We start from the raw sequence: 23,695 nt of genomic DNA on the forward strand, positions 1-23,695 counted from the left end.
AGTGCTAGAACCGCTGGTACTTCGAGAGGCATGGGCCCGCTGATAAGTTTCTATACAGCTAAATACAGACAACAGTCAAATTCCTTATAGTTAAGGAATGTGAGATTAAGGTTTATCATGATCAAAACTTTTCAAAGTTCTTAGTGAATTCTATGGCAAAAAGAAATGGAGGGAGGGAGGAAGGTGGGGGAAGGAGAAAGTTTCAGACACTTGGGATATTTAGAAATTAGGTAAAAAATTGACAGAACTCAGATCATCAAAACTGTTTAATATTGCTAAACAACTACAATGTTGTCCTTTCAACATTATTAGTTTCAATTCTGTCTTTGATTATGTCTCTAATGGCTTCTGAAAGCCTTCATTTTAAATAATTAAGGATTTGTAGGTGAGGCCTCTGCGCTGCAAAAAGTATCACCTTGGAATGTACATATACTTTTTTTTTTTGCATATATATATGTGCGAGGGCATGTGTGGGTGTAGGTGTGCATGTGAGGTATGTATATATTTAGCTACAGACCAGGACTGAGTGGCTATTAAGTTCTGAAAAGTCACTGCACTGTCATTCTACCCTTATCTTTTTCCATGAGAGCTATAAACACTGTAGATTATGAAAGCAGAAAAAAATCCAGGGTTAGAACCAAAACTGTACTTTTAAAACTTCACATCAAAGTAATTTAGAAAGTTGCTTTGCTATGAAACTGCCATAACTTTCTCATCTAAATGCTATAATTTCATGATATGGGTCTTTAATGTACCTAAACTTAAGCGTACCGGCTCCACGTGCACAGCTTTTCATATAAATGGTGATGCAGCTATTTATATTGATACTTAGAGAGAAAATCATCTCACCTAACTTTAGTTGTCTATAATGTGGAAGTCTACACCTGAGACACTCTTCCTAAAATCTCTTTATAGTTCCTCCAAGTGAAGCAAAGAGGCATTTTTAGGAAACAATTTGTTCTTTCTATTTTAAGCTGAGATTAATTGTTCCCTACAGTTGGTTCTTTCTCTCTCTATAGGAGCATAAAGGAATATATTAAGAATGCTTAGGGAAATTAGTTTTGGCATAGATATTCAGAAGGAGATGTCGACATTTAGACAGAGCAAGTCTGCCTTCAGATTCTGCATAGACTAACGTAACAGAAAAGGCTGAGATAGTTAAGAAACACGCTTCCAATTCTGTCCTTGCTTTGTAAGTAGGAGTGCCATATTTGAATGAAGGTTTTAGCTAACAAAGCACTGCAAATGTGTTAATGAAAAATGCTGCCTATAGGACATGTATATATGTTTTTAAAGGTAAGCACAGATTAGTGATTCAGGTTTCTAAAGAAGCTTTAATTGCTTAAAAAAGTTCTTTAGTATAAAATGATTTTATGAAGTGGTTTTGCTGCTTGGTTTCTCAGTTATGTTTTCCTCTTCTTGAGATAATTTAAAGTTGCAAAGTAGCTGGAGATTACATAATTTAAGTCTTACTGGATGGGATTCAGTGAAGACACTTACACATTTGTATTTACATGTGAGATGGGTTTCTGACCTTCCAGTATGATCAGTGGAAATGTTGAAAGTGTAAAATACCTGCATTTAAATTTAAGAATATTAAATCCTGAAGAGCATCTCATGACTATGTTATCAGAGATTACATAAAATTCTAAGTTATGGCAGATGACAATTCACTAGATTCATTATTCTCTATTTCAGAAAGCCACAAGGGCCAGAGTAGCTGGATGTCTAGTGTTCACCTCAGAACTTTTAAATGTTTGAGGTTGTATCAGTAAATTAAGTTGGTATGTGAAGTTCTTTGCAACTGTCCCTGCTTCCAGAAATTAAAATTTCATAAGAAGTATGTTTTAATCCTTAACATGATCATCAGTGTCATCAATTTAATAACCATTCTGCCTAGATAGTTTTCTGCTGTTTTTATGTGTGTTCATGGACAGGTACATTTTAAGAAGCAAACCCAGCAAACTGAATAAATCATCACTGGGGCACATAACTACCTGTTTTATTTATGCAGTTGTGATTTATGTTTCTGAACAGAGGTGTCCACAATTTTTCTGGTTCTGCTTAAGGAACACAGCATTTTTCCCAAAGTTAACTAAAGATATAGCAGTGTCACTTTGTATCAGAAGCTATGCCTACAAACAGATGTTTGTTCAAAAAATAAAATTAAATTGAAATAATCAACTAAACATACATTTAAAAAGGAATGCTGCTCCAATTTCCAGTTTTGCTCATATAATCACACAGATCCTTTAACTGTGACAACTCAATAACAAATGCATGTCCTATAAAGGTATGTTTTTATCATTAGCTCCGTACACTGAATTCAGAGCATGGCAGGAGATGTGCTACTTGCAGATACTGGAATGAAACGCTGGTGATAGCTATCAACAGGTGCCTGCTACAGAGTGAAACAAATCCGACTTCTAACACAAAGCAAATACAAAGCAAACCCTACAGCAGTTCATTAGTAAGTGTTGGGCAATGGTGTCTTGGGCAGTTTACCTCCTTTTGAATCTCCAGTTGACCATATTCTTTTCTGCTGTGGGGTGTCACGATTATTTTAGTTAAATTGATCATAAAAGAACCAAAACAAACCATGGATGATCTTTCAGGGAGAAGATTTTTAACTTCATTGTATCTACACTGTCTACCAAGGGCAGCTCTGAGGTATTCTGAGTACTGCATACCCAAGTTGTGTAATTCATGGGTGTTATAGCTCAGCTGGCCTCTACTTGCATAGGACATAGGTTCTGTATATCTAGTGGCTTAATGTGCTGCTAGGTATGTCTAAATACCTAGATGCAGTCATGTAGACTAGACGTAAGTGGGAAGCAAAACAATCCATACTTACAGCTGTTTTGGAAGCTGTCCTACACTCAGAAATTATGGCAAACTTTTATTTGTTTTAATTTTCAGAAGAGTAATCTATAGGTTTTAACTTAGCATTTCATTTCAGAAGTTATGAAGGGTTAGCAAATAAACTAGCTTGATTGCCTAAATACAGCACACTTTTGACGGTAGAACAACTCATTCAGATTCTTTAGTGATTGAATAAATGTCTTATTGTTGCCTTGGGCTGTATCTAAAGAGTATTGTCCTCTGTCCCACCGCCCTTTTCCATAGAGGGTAAGAATATGTTTACAGCAGTCAGCAACCTAATAAAACTGCTCAGACATGAGAATGAAGTGACTGAAGAAACAGAATTACTGCAGTTATGTGAAAATAGCCTCACATTCAAATAAGTTCATCATTTCGGCACAAATGGTAAGCTCTTTTTCTGAGATAGTGAGGTTTCTATATACTAGAGATAAGCTAGCTTCCTTCAGGCTCGTCAACTGAACAAGACACAGGAAAAGTATAACCCTATTCATGAATCTTAATTTTAACATACCTTAGCTGAAATTTCTTTAACAGTTGAACTTCCTGTCCGCCAAGGGATCTGACTAGCATAGATACCCTTAACAGTGTTACAGACACATTTACAAATACCAAATAGATATTACCCCAAATAATGTTCCATTCACCAGGTAAATGGTTGTACAGGTGCAGATACAGTTGCTTTCTGAATTTAAAGTGTCATGTGAAGCAAGAGAAAATATCACACCGACTGGTATCATTGGGAGAGGAAATTAATCCACTTGAACCCACTGGCATATATTTTCACTGCTCAGACTACTGATCAGTGTTTCAGAAGCCAGTCACCCCAGTATGTATTCTGTACTCATAGCTGGAAAATTCCTCTTTCACAATTTAGACAGTTCATCTAAGTCTGTCAGTTGTCCATTCTTTTTTCATGAATGTTTGAAACATTCAGATGACTTACACAAAGTGGAGCCAAACTAATAGGAATAGCTAAAACCTAAATTAGAACTTAAAAGGTTCTAACGCACAGGCCCTTTAATTTCACCAAGCGAAGAGCAGATTGCATAAAACATTGCCACAGAAGGGGGTCAAAACTCTTTTCCTCCCCAGTGACTCCATCCTAGTTCTGAAGTGGTTTCTAGGCAGTGCACCCCACTGGCTGCTCCAGACAGCAGGTTAATGAGAAAAGAATAAGAACAGAAATAAGGCTGAGACTGTGCTCTGACACCTCTTCCTTCCTTTTTGCCCTCAATGCAATACCAAAGAAATGGCAAAAGGTCTGTTTAACACTGAAGCCACACACTCTGCAAATCTGAGATGCTTTGCTACTTCTCCCCTGACCATATAGCTTATTAAATATGTGCCAATATAACCCTTGAAGCAGAATCTTGAGTATCACAATGGTCACAGTCACCCCGTCACATAGGTTAATGTCTTCAGTCCCCTCTTTCCTTGTTTACTTTGCTTTAATAAGATCTCCTCAGTATCTGCATTGACTACAACCTTTTTGATTTCAGTTCTGCAGATAGCACTTGTAATTTAAGACACCCTCTTCAAAGGTCTTGCTGATGACCTCAGGAAGCACCTAAGAAGGCGATTCCTCAGTGGTCCTGTGGTTGGAAATGTATTAAACCTGAGCCAAATGAATCTTAGCCTCTAATAAATGAAAACTAGAATGAACCAACAACCTAGGAAACAATTGAGTGCCATTGTGCTATCCAGAGACTACCAGTTTGTATTTTCTTTTGATGTGGGGTTTTTTACACCTGAAATGCTCAGTGCCCTGACATGAGTTTTATCTCCAATTATTCTTGCATAAAAGCCGTGCATATCTAGCCAAACATAACAGTGCTTCCCATACAGATGAAGTGCATCTATTTAATTTCTTCCTTCAGAACAGATATGAAGAGTAATTTTATCTCCAGGAAGCTAACCCGCTTCAAAGATACAGTACATTGTTAAAGATCCATGCAGGGTAAAATTAGGAAAGAGAGAAATAAGAGATATCGTGCTCAGGATCAAACTCGATGCATTCCATTACCTAGCCTGCGAAAGCGTCAGATGGACAAATCTGGAATAAATATTTTTTACCTGTGTACAAACAGAACATGGTCTTAGAGATTGTCTTCTAGAAATAAGAGATTGGTCTCATCATTGCTAATATTTTGGAGACAGATGTTGAAACTATCCCAGGCACTTTTCAAAGCTTTGGTCTCAGCCAGACAAGCGGTACTTTACCAGGTGCAGGCTGATCTTCTGAGGGCTGGCTGCATGTGTCAATACTGAATGCCCTGTGCCCAAGCTGGAGCTTTAAATAGTTTACAGGTTCCATAAGGCCGTTCCTATGACCTATTCAATTTAATATTGAGGTATCAGAGCTGGGCAAATAGGAAAAAAATCCAGCTGCACTCTCTTGTCACATCAGACATTTGGTCTTGCACTTAATCTCCCTAATGAATTTTACTCTTGGAAAGCTTAAGGGATCAGATGAAGGATATGCAAATCCACAGAGACCCTCATTGCTCACCCACCCCCTCATCATGTTTAATATACCAAGCCCTCAAGCTGCCATCACAATTCATCTGTCAGCATGCCACCTGGGCTTTGTAAACTTCAGCGTCTATGCTGGATCCCTGCCATAATTCAGCAGGACCACTTAGGCCTCCTGATGACTATGGGGAAGTAAAAAAACATACACAGATATTTAAAAAAAAAATAAAAAAAAATAAAAAAAGATAAGAAAAAGGAAAACCACCTGCCTGTGTACTGCAGAAAATGATTTTATATTTGGGAAGAAATCCTAAATAAAGCACTTCAACCTCTTTTTTCTATTAATTCCTGAATGAAAATAAATATTAATTCCAGAAAAGTTGTCAAAGATGAGGAGCAGCAACTCAGGATGGCTGAGGACTGAAGAAAAGCCCCAAAATCTTTCTTCAGGGTGAGCTACCAAATTTCACACTTCTGTCATGGTACCTTCAAATACATATGCAGAAGCCTGGGACAGAGGAAAGAGAGGAAAAGAAGCTCCTGTGTCCAGAAGAAATTCACACACGTGAATGGGATGAGCATTATCGCTCTTACAGCAGTAAAAGCTGACACGGTATGAAGAGGCAGGCTGATGAATGCCACAGAATGCCAGCTACTGAGATGGAGGATGAAACAAATATCTCTGATTCAGTCTTTGTAAAGAAATTTTCAACCATATGGCAGAATGTTGCTTACTTCAGAAAATCAGTATGGTTATCATAGCATGGCCCCATGCCTCAGCTTGTAAACTTTGCCTGTCACAATTCTAATTAGGATTAGGTTTGATACTGTACTGAATTCAACTGAATAAACTGTTATCCACGAGCTAGTTCCAGAGTTAGCTTGATCAGTAATCATTTAAGACTGCGTGCACGGTTCTCCATCCTGAAAAAATTTATTAACCAAACCTGAAGATCAGCACAAAGGAATTCCAGCCACTCCAGCCAGTAAATCAGCTTCATCAAGGGCCCAGCTGAAATGCCTCTGTGCAAACGCACATAGCATGGGGAATAAGCAAGAGGAGTTAGAGGCGTGCGCACACTTGCAGGGCTATGATCTCATTGGCACTGGTGGGATGGATCCTATGACCGGAGCGCTGGAATGGAAGGATACAGGATTTTTAGGAAGGATGGGCAGGGGAGACAAGGAGGAGGTGTCAGCCTCTATGTCAATGACCAGTTGGAATGCATGGAGGTCCACCTGGGGATGGATGAGGAGCCGATCGAGAGTTTATGGGTCAGGATTAAAGGGAGGGCAGGGACAGTTGACATTATAGTGGGGGTCTGCTACAGGTCACCGGACCAGGAAGACTGAGTGGGTGAGGCCCTCTATAGACATGGACAGTGGGATTGAGTGCACCCTGAACATATTTGCTAACGACACCAAGCTGTGTGGTGCAGTTGACACGCTGGAGGGAAGGGATGTCATCCAGAGGGACCTTGACAGGCTGGAGAGGTGGGTCTGTGCAAACCCCACCAAGGTCAACAAGGCCAAGTGCAAGGTCCTGCACGTGGGGCAGGGCAATCCCAAACACAAATACAGGCTGGGCGATGAGTGGATAAACAGCAGCCCTGCAGAGAAGGACTTGTGGGTATTAGTGGATGAAAAACGGAATATGAGCCAGCAGTGTACATTTGCAGCCCAGAAAGCCAATCGCACTCTGGGCGGCATCAGAAGTGTGGCCAGCAGGTCCGTGGAGGTGATTCTGCCCCTCTGCTCCACTCTGGTGAGACTTCACCTGCAGTACTGCGTTCAGCTCTGGGGCCCCCAACATATCAAAGATACGGACCTGCTTGAATGGGTCCAGAGGAGGGCCATGAAGATAATCAGGAGGGTGGAACACCTTCCCTATGAAGATATGCTGAGAGAGTTGGGGTTGTTCAGCCCGGAGAAGAGAAGGCTCCAGGGAGACCTTATAGCAGCCTGCCAGTACCTAAAGGGGGCCTACAGGAAAGATGGGGAGGGACTTTTTACAAGGGCATGTACTGTCAGAACAAGGGGTAATGGCTTTAAACTGAAAGAAAATAGATTTAGGTTAGATGTAAGGAAGAAATTCTTCACTGTGAGGGTGGTGAGGCACTGGCACAGGCTGCCCAGAGGCTGTGGCTGCCCCATCCCTGGCAGTGTTCAAGGCCAGGTTGGATGGGGCTTGGAGCAACCTGGTCTAGTGGGAGGTGTCCCTGCCCATGGCAGGGGGGTTGGAACTAGATGATCTTTAAGGTCCCTTCCAACTCAAACCGTTCCGTGATTCTGTGATTCTATGAATAAAACAAAAAGTTTCTGCTTGGGCCATCCAAAACATACTAAGCAGCTAGAAGTCAGAAACATTCCAGCAAGTTTTGCAGCATTGTTGGGTTAATGAGTTGAGAGAAAGAAAGGAAAAAGGGGTAAAAGGAAAAGGAAAAAAGGCAAGTGAACATAAGAAGGCAAGTGAGCATAAGAAGAATGACAAAATAGAGAAGTCTTCTGTTGTATACCATCTGGAACTTAACCGAGTCATGCATCTAGTAACCCCATGGCTGATAGGAACTGTCTGCCTCAGAGAAGCTGAATCCCACACGTAGCTCCTTAGCAGCGAGAATGTACTCAGTTGTTATAGGGTGGATTGTTTCCTGGTTTTGTCTTGTTTTCATGATGCCTTCTCCCATATTGCCATTTTTCTTGGCAAGCAAAAGAGAACCAGGAAGGGACCACAAATACAATCTCTTCCTAATGCTATGGGAACCCTAAGGGATAGGACCAGAGCAGACAGAGTCACGAGGAAGCTACCCTAACCTTGCATATTCTGAGAAATAATAAATAAGTTCCTTACATTCTCTGTCTTACTGGATGCTTTTTTATATCCAGCAGAGTCTGGCAAGAAACTGTAATGTGTTTAGCATAGTAACACTTAATCTTACACAAATGTTTAGCTCCTGTTTGCTAGCTAGCTTGCTAACAAAGAGGTATTTTCATAAGAGAGACACTCACCTGTTTTCTGGAGCAGGAAGGTTGGGTTTGCCTGCCTTTATTTTGTTGTTTTTTTTTTTTTTTTCTTTTTGTACAGAGAATGTGTCATGAGCTTCTAGAGATACAAAATTACTTACTCCTACACAGTATTTCTTGTCAGCCTCACCCTTTGAGGTGCAAGATAGAAGGAGAGATTTAGTTTTATAAGTAGAAAGGCATCACAGTCCTCTTTAAAGTGGGGTGTGGAACATTACCTGAGATAAGAAGGGCATCTTTGTATATGCTAATAATACCACCAGTACCCAAGATGCAAACTGAGAACACGCAGAGTAGTAGAAAGCTCTTGTTTGCCAGTACCATACTGTGATGCTGAATCACTCCTTTGACATATTGAGCTTCATGAGACGGCATTTCTGCAGTTTTCTGAAGTCAAATACTGCGAGTGAAGTCTCAAAGTTGCTCAACTAATGCTTATACTAACGCTATACAAAATGCTGTGGACAGTTGGGAGAGGGTCCAGAGAAGGGCCACAGAGATGATCAAAGGACTGGGAAGCCTGCCATATGAGGAAAGGCTGAGAGAACTGGGTTTGTTCAGCCTTGAGAAAAGAAGGCTGAGGGGAGACCTTATCACCATGTTCCAGTGTTTAAAGTGTGGCTACAAAGAAGATGGAGTCTCCCTTTTTAGAAGGAGTCATGTTTTAGGGTGGTTTCAAGGATTCCCGAGAAGGCGAACACACACACACTGACTATAAGAGGAAAAAGCAAGCATTTATTAACTACAGATGTGCGTTATGCTAAGGATATCTTGTAAAGCAAATTAACATACCGACTTGAGGACTGTGAGGAAGATGGACCATCCGTACATTCTTGTGCCATCTCGCACCGTGAGCTCAGCCCAGGAATCGGTAGGTGTCAGCTTTATGTGGGCATCCCCACGGAGGCAACAGTGGCCTCACCGTACACCAGCCCGATGCTTTTTGGAAAAATCCTGGTATTTATACATTTGCAGAGGAACGGGTTTCGGCACACGTGGCCAGCGGGTATTGCTCAGCTCTCTTATCTCCGTGGTCAGCATTCCAAGCAACGGGCAGCAAACCATCCATTTTCTGTGCTGACTGCGTTTTCCTCGGCTATCTACCTCTCCCCCAGTGTTCATCCACGGACCAAAATCCCATCTTTTAACCTGGCTGCATACAAGTCATATGGAAAAAAACAAGGGGTAATGGGTACAAGTCATTCCTGGGGAGATTCCGATTGGACACAAGAGGAAAATTTTTCACAAAGAGGACAATCAGCCATTGGGATAATCTCCCCAGGGAAGTGGTGGATTCCCCAACATTGGACACTTTTAAGATTCAGCTGAACAGGGTGATGGGCCATCATATCTAGACCGTGCTTTTGCCAAGAAAGGTTGGATCAGATGATCCTTCTGGTCCCTTCCAACCTGGTATTCTATGATCCTATGATATGCTGAAAATTAAACTGTTTTTCTTTTTCTTTTTTGTTTTTTCTGATCAAGCCTGAATTTTCCTAAAGTAACTTCTCTATAAAATTATTACAGTTGGAATTGCTTTTATATTAAAAATGACATTGCTTTAGATCTCTGAAGCTAAACTTCATTATTCTACCTTTGCTTTTGTTAACAAGGAACAACAAATCAGGTTTGTGTGGAAAGTAATGCATTTGGGCATCAGTACATGACATATGATCCCTGCTAGTGCAATTATTATCACTCAAGGAAGCATGGCAAATTTGTTAGTATATTTTCCAAATATTCCAATACATTTGAAAAAAAGAAAGGGAAAGGGAAAAGGGAAAGGGAAAAGGAAAAAGAAAGATAAAGGAAAGGGAAAGTGACACATATGTTGGCCAATAGCATCTAAACTCCCTTTTAATTCATCTGTAATACAGTATGCAGATAAATACCTGCATCACTTTTAGAAGCAACCAATAATGAACTGCAGGAATCAACACCTAAAAGGAATTGCAAGGAGTTCTGACTACCACTAAACGTGTGAATGTATATTACTGAGTGCCTGTCTTTATCTGCGAGAGATTTATGAGGACAGCTAAATGTACATGTTGCAAAGTCCTCAACAGCACAATAGCAATAACTGAACTAAAATAGAGGTTGATTTGCAAACATGAAAGAGGAAAAATAGTTCTTGGTCTCTGCAATTAAATAGAATAAGTCTTTAAGAGCTGAAATAATTAAATACAGTATTGTAGTTCATAGAATTATTATTCTCTTCTAGTCATTATTAAGCAGAAGTTATTGCAGTTTCATCTAAGTATAATATGAAGCCTCATTATGCATTGTGCAAATACATAATAAAAGAGTTTATTACCTAAATAAAAAGACATATATTAAGCACATTGTCTATGTTTTTTTCCAGAACTAGTAACAATTTGACAGGTCATCCCATCTCTTTTTCTCAATTTTCTTCATCAGCATAATTGCAAATAATAGATCAGAACATAGGGAAGCCACCTTAGTCTTGAGGGGAGACAAGTAAATCCTTAATACACTTCTGTAGCATCTCTAAACAAACAGTCAGGAAGGAACAACTCTGTATTCTAATTGTATGTCAAACAACATACTATAAGAACACTTAGATGAATGTTGTAGGAAAAACTTTTTATTTTCCCATGATGGAGTTAAAAAATCAAAATATTGAGAAACTGTTCTGAAATAAATCAAAATTTTAATGTAAAAATGTGAAGTAAATATATATACTAATATGTGCTAATATTAATTTGCTATATTTGGATAGGTTTGGATGCAAAGCCTTAGTTTGTTTGAGCTTCATCGCTGTGTCTATTAAGTTATAACACTAGTTTTGAACTGTGTTACACTATAAATATTGCAGGACATAGATAATAAAACAAAAGCCTTCAAATAATTTTGAATTTTACACCAGAAACACACATTTCCATGAAAATTAAACAAAATCACTGTATTTCTGTGAAATTTTTGCTGTATTGAATTGATATTTTTGACAGAACATTGATCCATCATAAAACATTTTTCCTGTTCTAATAACAGCGATGATTATTGTGATGGCATGTCATCAGGAACACTCCTCACACCATGCCAATTCTCAGTGAAAACCCTGCAGATCACAGCAGAGTTTAAAGCGTGATTAAGCACAATCAAGGAGCTAAGAAAATTTTATTGCTGTTTTCACCGACTGTAAGTCTCCGAATGGTCATCTCAAAACCAGTATTTTTATTAAAATTCTAACATTTAAGTTAAGATGATGGCTGATAAAATAATACCAAGAGACAGTCATGAGCAAGGGCAAAAATGAAATTTCCTAAGGAGATGTCTCTCTTCAAAGGGATTTTTAGTGATATCTCCAAAAAGGCTTAGAATACAGCCTAGTGTATGTGTACAGATATACCCACATACATGTATATGTACATATGTACACACACACATACGTAGAGATATGTCTATAGTATGCTTAACAGACAACTGGGGACAAATTTATATGAGAAACAACATATTCACTGCACAAAGAATTTCCGATGATTTGTTCTCTTTCCCTCTCCTGTGTCCCTTCCTTCACATGTATACATAGTACATCTGGCTGTGTTTGGCAGAAGTGTCTCTCACTTTCTTGAGGCTTTCGTCCCCTTCTTATAGGCCTTCATCTTGGCAAGCTGACAGTTCCCTTTGATTCTTATGGAATATTCCAATTTCATCTTTTTTTAAGCACTTCACTTTATGTCACAATGCAATTCTGGATAGCTTTGATTAAACTGGATTTAATTTGAAAATACCTGCAGTAAAAAATAGTGACAATTCTGTCAGTTCTGACTAGTAAAAATAAATGAGAAGTAGACACCTCCCTGAACATGTCTTATTCACTCCTGGATTTCTTAGGTATCTCAACTTCAATGCTTGATGGCCTTCTTTGATGTCTGTAATTACCCTCTTTATTTTGATTAATGACATTTAAATTAATTATTTTATGTGCTTTCCTATCTCTTTAAACGAATTAGTAACAAATCCGGACTTTCCAACACACATAGCTAAAGCATATAAACGTGAATCAGTAAGAAAAAGATTTTACACATTTTCCATTATGTTGCTTGAAAACAAATTTGAAATTTTACAATAAATCCTTTCTACTAAGCAATTTGAAACTGCACAGGGGTTCATTATTTTTCTTATTAGCTAAATTTCCATAGCAGTATCATGCTGATAAATATCATCAGTGATGCCATAAATTTTACTTAAATTAATACAAACAATGATGCTTTATTAGTATGTAAAATGGAGCACATCTTAAATAATCATTAGATTCAAAAGACTCTATTTTCTTCACTTTTCTAATTTGCTGTATGCATGTCCGGAAATTTGTCAAGTATCTTTTCAAATAAGCAGCACACTGAAAGCCTTCTCTGCCCTGTGTTCTGCCCTTCTATGATTTAAAAAGCACAAAGGCATAATAGCACTTAGGAAAAGAGTCAGATATTTGATTTCAGAACACTTAAACAGGGAGCATGGCAGGGAGAAAGCCATCTGCAAAAGATGTCTCAAATTAGCCAGGGGAAAGAGAGGGAATAAACTATTTTTTTTTCAGAAACAACTGAAATACTTAAGCCAAAGAATGCTTTTATCGCTCAGAATAAAGAAGTAAACAGATTGTCTAGTGGGCTGTAGGGCAGTTCTGAGAAATTTTTACTCACTCATTCTCACAAAGAATGAGCTCACATTCTTTGGTGCACTGATTAGACTTTGCGAAACGCACAGCACTGAAGGTAACTCCTGCCCTGCCTGCCTTCTGGGCACACCGAATAACTGTCAGCTTAGCCTTCTAACTGATGCATCCAAGTGTCTCCCCACCCTAAACTTCCCTCCCCACCCAGAGATGGAAAATTAATTCACTGTCTTAAGAATTTGTTGCTTTATCACAGAAGGAAACTAAGAAGAGGCAAAGAAGAGCAAGAATGAACTCAGAGGGAAAAGACAGGCAGCTAAGATTGGCTAAGCTCTGCATTTGTCCTGTGAAGAAGTAACTGAACCTTGCTTTGAACCACTTCAAACAACTGAAAAAAAAATAAAATCCTATCAAATCTGCCATGAGGGAAGCATATGTGAACTGCACATGGTCTGAGAAATGGGATAAAGGATGTAAATAGGTCTTTTACTGTCTTTATGCCCTGATTCATGGAAACAAGAGAGTACTTAAACACATGCTTACTTGCAGGCATCTGTTTTACATTTATTGTCTTCAAATGAGAAAGCCAATAGTTAAGTTTATACGTGGTCCTGAATGGAAAGCAACATAAACCACTCCGTCAGCATGGTTCTGACTTGGGTGCCTACCTTTGCAGTATAATCCAAGCTAGCTGCTTAAGTTAATTGCAAGTTATTTTTAGGCAAGACACAGGTAAACTGTCTAGATCAGCTCTCAGATGTGAAATACAAAAGCTCCAGGTGTATACTATGGTTTGCTTAGTCTAAAAGATTAGGTTTCATTCACTTGATAGGAGTAAAATATAGTATAATTTCTTAAGGTGATGCTGCAGAAAGAAGTTTTTGGGTATGTGCAGGTGAAAAATTATCAATAGATATACTTGAATGTTTGGGACATTCATTTCAACACCTCAGCTCGAGATAGGTGTTTCATCCCTGTTTATATTTTCCTGTGACCATTCTGTGACTCACAGTAATCTTTACCTCATCTGTGTGACCCTCTGTGGACTAAATAACCCCCCAAGTCATGGTATGCTTAAAAAATAAATAAATCCAAAATAAAACACTCCATTGCACATAGTTCTCCCCCTGGGGAAAGGATGAGAGAACAAAATATGCTACAGATGTTAGTCACATTGCTTAATGCACTACTGGAAGGCGCTCAGATGTTATGGTGATGAGTGTGGTATAAGAACCTATATAGATTAGAACCATTTAGTAAGATGTATCCTAAACAGACTCATTACATAGCTATTACTGCAAAAAAAATCTGTGAGGAGGTGATGCATGAGTTGTAGAATAGCAGACTTGTAAATGTCTTTGAATATATATGTTCTCTTAAAAAAGCTTTGTGTTTATTATTAAATGATAAGTAGAACAATTGTTTTCAATTTTGGATCATTTATCTATGTTTTAGTTTCACATTCTGTTCATGAAGCATCAAAGATGCAAAAGCAAAGCCTTTAGAAAAGCTGCTTAGCACAATAATTAGCTTTTGTATTGAACTTTAAGGGCAGACATGAACCCAGAATAGAACACTAATAGATGAACCAGAAAAACAGAATGCATCTGCCAGAAAAGACGGGACAGTACAATTGCTTAAAATACTGGCCATTTATCTCTGGGTGCATGCAAGTAAGTTGGCTCCAGGTGACACGAGATGAACTGCAAGTTTTGCTATGTCTTTAATTGGATATGAGAAATTTGCTTAAAATAAACTCGATAGTTTAATCAACAAGAATTTTGAATTGTGTCCTCAGCAAATATCTAAGGGATTTGTCTAGGGTAGAAATTAATAGCATAAACATACTGTTCTTCTAACAAAGATATCCTAGCAAGCAACAATTTTCAGGCCTATAGGTCCCACGTCTACAAAACAGAGGAAACATCAGGTGGTTGAAAGCCACTGTTGCTCTGCAAAATTTTGTAATCAACTCAACATTTCAGTGGTAAGCGTCAGTTACAACATTCTAATACATTTGCCTATTTGAATTACCGGAATTGGAAAATAGACCTTCTTTTGCTTTTCTTTGTTGCTTTCTCTGTGCTTGTGGAATAGAACGTATTCATCACATATGATAATACAGTACCTTCTCCTTTTTCTTTGCCAGTTACTCCAGTTATCTCAAAAAACGTGAAATGACACTTTATCAAAAGACAGCTATTACATAATGGCTTGTAAAAGAAGCAGGTCTGCCAAAATCAATGGCAGCTATAAATGAAATTTGGCTATCTCAGATACTAGAGATAAAAAATATGCACTTCAGAACCTGCAATTTCTTAAAATTGTGCAATAGAATCTTAGAAAGTTCATGAAATTTTGGATATTTTTTAAGATCTATCTGTTTAAGTTCCCACATTGCCAATAACACTTTCTTCCACAGTGTCACAATTAACTATTCATCAAGAAGCTTCTTGGTAAATTTATTCTTTTCAGCTTCAACTTGCTTAAATTTACTGAAAATTTTTGCATAGAATAACCTGAGTTTAGCTAGCTATGAGAATCTAGTAATGAAAATTTCTCCCAGTATCCTGGCACTCACCTCAGCGTAGATGATTGTCTACTAAATTGGATGTGTGAGGTCTTGACAAAATCCAGATTTCTTTTAGTGAATCCATAATAAAGGAATGAAATGCTACTAATAGTTTTAGCAGTCATACTACTATACTACAAAGTATAGATTTTTAATTTCAGAACACTTTGCAAATTACAAGTGATATATCCTCACATCACTCTTGGGAAGAGAAAAAAAGAATTGTTACTACCCTTTTCAGAGAAGTTTCTTATTGAGAAACTGACAGTGTTAAGCATGTTGTTGCAGGACACAAATCAAGCCTTTAAGAGAGACGGAATTTGAAGTCAGGAACTCTGAACCCTATACTAACTCCAGTGGGCCACATTGTCCCTCATGCCTTGCCTGAAGCACATAAAGTATAGAGTGCTTAACTTACTGGATGTGACTAGTAAAGATAATGCTCCCTTTCCAAAGTGAGCTCATATTTCTGAATGAACATTCAGAAGTAGGCAGGATAGATGGAATAAGCTGGACTTCTTACTGTAAGTCCTTATCATAAATGTTGGATGAGATGTCTCATACATAGGTATGAAATTCACTTCCCTAAACTTCTGTTTGAATTGATCCTCACTAAGCCAGTCCTCACTGAATTCCCATCTCAGGCTTTCTGATCATCCATACACCTGTGGCTGTCAGGCAAAATAAGAGATCTGAAAGAATAAAACACTACTGCACCCTCTAGAAGACAGCCTTTTAGAAAAATGTCCAATAGTCCCCTAAGAGATAGGAGTCATTTAAAACCAATTCCCTTCACTTCTACAAAGAATGTGTAAGACTCAACAAATTTTCTTTGCCACTTCAATCATTTAGAAAGCTCGTCACCGTAGGTCCCTGTAAAGTCAGTAGAGTTCTAAGAAGTTCCAGAGATAATTCAGCCAATCCCAACATGTGAGTGACACGAATTTGCAATGAGACAGAGAAGTAAAGCTGCAGCAAATGGACTTTTTGATCATATACTTCACATCAGAGGTATTGCTTTCAAAAGATGATCCATTGTGGTGGCTTAAATGGGGTGGCTGCTATATGTCCACGAAGTCGCTCTCTAACTCCCCCTCCTGAATAGGACAGGGAGAGAAAATAAGATGAAAAAGCTTGTGGACTGAGATAAAGACAGGGTGATCACTTACCAATTACTATCATAAGAAAAACAGGCTTGATTTGGGGGAGATTAATGTAACTTATTGCCAATTAAAAATATAGTAGCATGGTGAGAAAACAAAGAGAACACTAAAAATACCTTCTCCCCACTCCCCACCCTTCTCCCCAAGCTTGTCTTCACTCCTTTGTTCCTGTTCCTGACTCTTCTCTCTCCTTCTCCCCCTCAAGTGGCACCGGAGGGCTGAGGAATGGGAGCTGTGATCAGTTCATAACACTTCATCTCTGTCACTCCTTCCTCACGCTTTTTCACTGCTCCAATGTGGGGTCATCCCACAAGCTTCAGCTCTTCACGAACTGCTCTAGCGTGGGTCCCTTCCCCAGGCTGCAGTCCTTCAGGCACAGCCTGCTCCAGCGTGGGTCCCCCACGGGGTCACAAGTCCTGCCAGAAAACCTGCTCCGGCGTGGGCTCCTCTCTCCCCCAGCTGCAGGTGGAGATCTGCTCCCCCGTGGACCTCCCTGGGCTGCAGGGACACAGCCTGCCTCACCAGGGTCTTCCCCACGGGCTGCAGGGGAATCTCTGCTCCGGCGCCTGGAGCACCTCCTCCCCTCCTTCTCCATGGTGTTTGCAGGGTTGTTTCTCTCACATTTTTCTTACTCTTCTCTCACAGCTTCTATCCAACATTTTTACCCTTACTTAAACGTGTTATTGCAGAAGTGCCGCCAGCTCAGCTTTGGCCAGCAGTGGGTCCATTTTGAATTCAGCTCTGTCAGATACAGGGGCAGCTCCTGGTCTCTTCTCACAGAGGACACCTCTGCAGCTACTAAAACCTTGACACATAAACCCAGCACATCCATATACATTTGAAAACTTTCTTTCATCTGAACTTTAGAGCAAGTCTTATGGCTCTACTTCTGACAAAGGTTAGCATCAAGCCATCACATCCTTTAAATGGAGAATGTAGGGTAATAAAAGTGGACTTAGATATTTTATGTGGTGGTGTCTTTGTTTTAAGCATAGATTTCATAATGGATGTTAAATTAAATTTTATTCAGTTGATTGTTTTTTTCAATCACAGTTGATGTAGTCATAGCATAACACAAGTAGAACATATGAGGTAGTTGTTTAGATCTGCTTCTATTTTGCAGCCCTAGAAAAAATCCATTTAAACAAGGATGCATAAACTTATATTCACAAAAGTCTCAGGTATATGCTTGAATGGCTGTAGCATCCATTGGATGTGCTTTCTTCAGAGGAAATTACACTAGCCTATTGAATTTCTTCTTGTAGTGGAATGTTTTCTTCAATGGTTTTCCCAGAGTTCTCATATTTTCTTAGCATAAGTATTATTCTTTTCCCCCCCTTTTTTTTTTTAATTATTCAGGTATTCAGAGTTGTAAAGTTGTTCCACCTTGTTGTTAACCTATTTCTGCCTGAGCGTTTCTTGTAATTACTTCATGAAATCTAAATTTTCCTCTGGCAGGAAATAAGTGTAACATAAATAAAAGCATACTATTAATAATAATAATAAAAAAGCATAAGGTCTATTTAAATTAAAACATTCTTTCCCTAAGCACACTTATTCATTAACACTAGAGACCAATCCCACTGCGTCTTCTTTAGAGGAAGCCATTATGGAAGCCTTGCTGTACGCCAGAGAATCCACAAAATTTTTTCTGTTTCATTCTCAGGGAAGGTAAGTCCCCAGTAAATGGAAATGCAGGGGTGGCGGGATGCTACTATGATAATCAGCTTTTTCTAACAACTTGCAAGGGCAATGGCAGCTTACAAACAACACTTCTCCAGCAACATTTTCCCTATCATGTACCGTACTGTCCACCTGGGAACAGCAACAGCTGCTTCAGAGCTACACAGCACCAAAGCACTGACATGTTAATCCTAACAAACATCTTTTGTATTGACAACAGGTCCAATTAGAAGCTGGCCTTGGGAGAAGTGATAGGTTTTCAAAGATAAGAGTATGTCCTTGTTTGTTTCTCACATTTCATGTTTTCCAGTCTATGCCACTATTATGGACTTTGTTTAGGTGGGCTCCTTACAGAGCAAATCACTGCTTTGTTCAGTTATTCATATGGGAGGAAGTGAACAAGGAACATCAGATTTGTAATGATTTATGGATGCAGATTCCATCTTCCCTCTGACTTGTCTGAATTAGAAGGGAGTTTATACAAATATGGTAAACGACTACTTGGTTTTTGCAAGCATCCCCTGAGAAGACAAGAATAATCTGAGATTAAGAACATTTAACACCCTAATGCTATTCCTAGAGAATTAGGGTAGGGTGACATTAAAATTTCTTGACAAGCACCCAAGGCCATGCTCACACCCCAACTAGTCATATGGAAGGCTACCTGAGAATCAGTGTTCTTGTTTTCCACCAGTCTTCAGCTAAATGCTAAAATACACTCATCATAAGAAGAGAAATCTATAGTTAAAAGAAAGAAAACAAACACAAATAGTAATAAAGCTTTCCAGGTTTCACAGCTTTATAATAAATGAACAACATAGAAAGAGTTTCTCTGGAAACACGTAAGCCTGGTAATCAAACCTAATGTTCAGACCCCTGAAATGCAGTTTCACCTGTAAGGACTATGGTCACATAATGAAAAAATATTCTGCCTTCCCTTTGGAGCTGCCTATGCTCTTCTACTGTTACATTCACTCTGTCTTATGTAAATGGGAAGTGGCTGCTATCAAATGAAATAATAACAACAAAGAATTTCACTGTTGGTGATGGTAAATCATGCAGAAAGAAGGTTATGTTCTTTTATTTTTCTTGTTTAATTCCCGTGAAATTCAGGTGGCAGTGCCCCAATTATTGTTTCATGAAAAGTGTAGTCTATGTATTTTCCTTTTGCTATCGAAATATTTCCCTTGTTGATTCTTTGCAGCAATAATAAAAGCAGGATGTGTAGTAACGAATGAAAAAGAAACTCACATAAACAAAAATAGTTGACATCCACTAGGCGATGTATGGAGGCAACCAGAATTAGCCAGCACATCCTTTTTATAAAGTAGTCATTTAAAATATTCATAATGTTGTTATGTTGTTGATAGTGATGATATGTTTTTAGACACAGCTAGTTCCAGTTTACATTGACATACTGTCATCAATTATGCTTCACCATCTGTGGACATAATTAAGTTTACCCTTAAATTTGATTTTAGAACATATCATTCACAAGTGACTCTTGTTTACTAAACACACTTGGAATAAGCAAAAACTGAATAGCATGCATTTTGAATAAACTAGAAATAATTTTGCATGCAGGTCTCATAGGACCGTAAATGTATATTTTGCACATTCTCAATGTATAACACACCTGAGCCCTTTCTAGGATTCAAGAACTCACTTAAGCTTTGTGTGCCATTATCCAAATCTCATTTATACTGTTGTCATTTTCTATGATTCTGAATTGCAAAGAGACCTTAAAATAGATGTAAGAGACATTGACACCACCTTGATAGTCAGGGTCTTGCAGTTCGGAAGAATCAGAAATTGTATATGCTTTTATTCCAGAAGAAGTAAATGATATCTCACATAATATTTTGTCAAATTTTCAAAATCCTGTGAAGTACTGAGCTCCGTGGGAGGTATACAACAGCATCTTTTGTGAAGTACTCTGGGTCTCACAGATGACCTTAATATTTCATATCGGATGTATTCTGTTCCCTTACTGGATAAGCATAATGTTTATAGTCAGTGTAGGATTGCTTCCTCTTTAAACAATTGTGAATTTGTGATTCGCTTTCTGTATATATTCTAAAACTGTTCCTGAAAATTAACTATTTTACTGGATGTGTCTTCCTGTTAACCTGTTTGCTAAAATACATGTGGAAAGCAGACACCACAGGGATTCAAAATCAGTCAAAATGAATTCATTTAAAAATTCAAATGAAGAGCAGTGCATTTTTTTTTAGTATTCTCCAAGCTCTGATCTTGTTAATATATTAAGAAGAAAGCTAGCAACCTGAAGAAGTTGTTTAGATCTCCTAAGTGGAAGCCTTTCAGAGGGAATGAGAAAATGAGACAAAAATCTGCTATTAATATACTATTCTGTACCACCAACCCAGTGTGGCACTCCTGCCTTTTCTACAAGGTCAAAATAACAGAGTTGATAGCAAACCCATCAAAATCCCCATTACCATAATACCTTAACACCTCTGAATCTTCATAGTATTTATCCATGCAATACCTCCGAGACATAAGAACGTATCCTCATCCCAGTTTGCATAGGAGGAACTAAGACATATAAACTAAAACCCACATTTCAAAATGTATTTAGACATTTAAAAATACAAGAGTCTGTAGAAAAGTAAAGAATACCACACTTGATAAGTGAATGTTGGCATCCTCCATGCCTGTGCATAGACAGGGGAAACAGGCCAAAGAGAACTCACTGACCCCTGTCAAGAAACCTTCCTCTGTAGGCTCTCTTGAACATCAGCTTTTCACGTGGCCTGTTTGGGCTGTTGAGCTTTGCTGTGTATTCAGGCAGGGCTAGGGCTTAATGCTTTCTCAGTTGCTATATAAGAAGGCAGGATAATGGGTATGGAGTATAAAAAATGTACTGTTTAGGGTGGGATTTAATCAGCTGCATGGGGAATGGGAAGAGGGTGTAAATGAAGCAGTGTGCATTTTCTGATAGATCATGAGTTCTATAAGGCAAAGAGATACCATATCCCAAACTTACCCTGATCATTTTTCTTTTTAAATCCTTGATGCCAGTTGTATGATGAGAATTTGGATGAGAAGTAGGTTGAAAATTAAAATCAGAGGTTGTAGGGATCTGTCTGAATTGGATGTCCTGCTACTTTGGCCCACTTGGTCCTGCCACTGAGTAACATTCTAGAACATCTTCATGGCTGGCAGCACAACTCGGTCCCATCAGGTCGTGTTGGGCACAGTTACTCCTGTGGGGGATGCTGGAATTCTTCATAAACAATTCCCTAGTTGTGACTAGAAGTACACATTCCTGTTTGGCCAGCAATATAAGCTGAGAGTGGGAGGAAAAGATCTGGAGTGACTGGAAGGAGAAACCTCAGTCGTTAGAGCCCCTAGGACATGCCGGCAGTGCATTTGAGAGGCAGTGCCGCTCGTTCCGACCATAGCCAAGCACAGCAGTTCCCAGGACTGCTCAAACAGTGGCTGAAAACAAAGCTTTGTGGGTTTTTTTAAATTTTTGGGGCTTGTGCCTCTGTTCAGTATACCATGAACCATAACTATCCTGGCCCAGTGATGGAAGACCCCTGTGTGCTTGGAGAAACCTTTACAAGACCCTGGTGTGCAGACATTGCCCTGTCTGGAAAAGCTGCTGTGGTCATAGGGATGAGCATCTGAGTACGATTTTGAAAAAAAAAAGTAGCAGAAAAGAGAGGTATTTGGAGCAAATGCTTATTCTGCAGCATGAGAAGCAGATTTATCAGAGATACTGTCAGTAACGGTTAAGGTACCTGGGGGACATACCAAGGGAAACCTGCCAAGTCTCATAATAAACCACCTGAGGCTAGATACCTCCTGAAGCCTTCCAAACTTATACCATTTGCACACAGCAAACGTATGGCCAACTCAGTGTGGCCCATCCTCACGTGAGAGGATTTTGGTCTGCAGGTAGGCAAACTTCCTTCCAAGAGTCAGAGAGAGACAGCCAAGGACAGAGGTTAGCAGAGGCTGCAGGAGAAGAGGATGTGATATGGCAAAATAGCATTATTCTCACCCCAGAGTGAACAAAGAAATGCTTGATTAATACCTTACTGATAGGACTGTACTTTCTCTTTTACGTCTTTGTGATTGATGTATCAGAAATAGAATGGGAGAAGACCTGACCTAAATGGGATTTCTTATTGGTTTTTTACTACTTACACAGGCTTTTAAAAATATTTCAGTTTCATAAAACTGGCAACTTCAGTATAAGGGAGAGTTTTTTATTAAAAGTTTTTGAATATTGTTGCATGGTTTTATCCTTCATGTTCTGAGGTTTATGATTTTGCATTTGATAACCTTGTATCTCATCTAATTTGTCTGCTCTCAAAAATGGTTTATATATACCTACCCTTAAAGATATTGACTCTCCCCACCCCCCCCCCAGGATATTAAGCACGTAAGCATGAGTCAATAAGGGAATGCTGAGATAGAGATGTCTGAAAAATCTAGGTGTTTTTACATGAGCCTCTAAATATAGACTGAAACAGCTGCTTTTACATACTAAAGCCATAACATTTTTTGGCTACAATGAATTTCTGAAAAAGATGAAATTTACTTAGCTCATATACGACATGTAAAAGGTAAACAAAAGAGCATATAATTGCTAAAGGGAAAGTAAGGTCAAACAATTATTAGTGTATTCTAGTCTTTAAATTCCTAAACCTCTCCTATTGTGAGAAAGTAGGAAAGGGAAATCCTTTTATAGAGATTAAGAAATCTGTAAACAGTCATTGAAGATTAGCTGTTAATATGTTTTAAGAATGGATTCCAAATGCTCACAGACTTACTCGCCTTATGTTGCAATAAGCAGAATTTTTTCAGTTGAGGTAGGCTTTGTCAGGGACACTATCTTTCGCTTTTTCCATTAGCAGTCTCTGTTTTCCAGCGTTTATCATAGAGCATGTGTAAGTATGAGATACAGATATAGATAGGTTTGAAAGAGAGAGAGACAAAGAGTACAGGCCGTAACAGAGAAAGATCTGTTCAGAGATTAATATTTTAATGCTTTGTGTTTGAAATGACAAACTAAAGGAAAGCTAAATGGAATTTTTCTGCAAAAAGTACATTTTGGTAAGTGAATGCTGCTCTTTAGAGCAGGGAGTGACAAGGATGAAATTTGAGACTAATGGCTTAACTTCTCAACTCATCTTTCTGTCAAGCCTCTGTCATCACACCACCTTATAAATCAAGTCCAAATGAATCCCTCCTAAGTGAGATTCTTCTCAGGAAAATGACAACCTAGGA

This window comes from Buteo buteo, chromosome 14 (genome assembly GCF_964188355.1).
Source record: "Buteo buteo chromosome 14, bButBut1.hap1.1, whole genome shotgun sequence".
In the NCBI taxonomy this organism is placed as follows: Eukaryota; Metazoa; Chordata; class Aves; order Accipitriformes; family Accipitridae; genus Buteo; species Buteo buteo.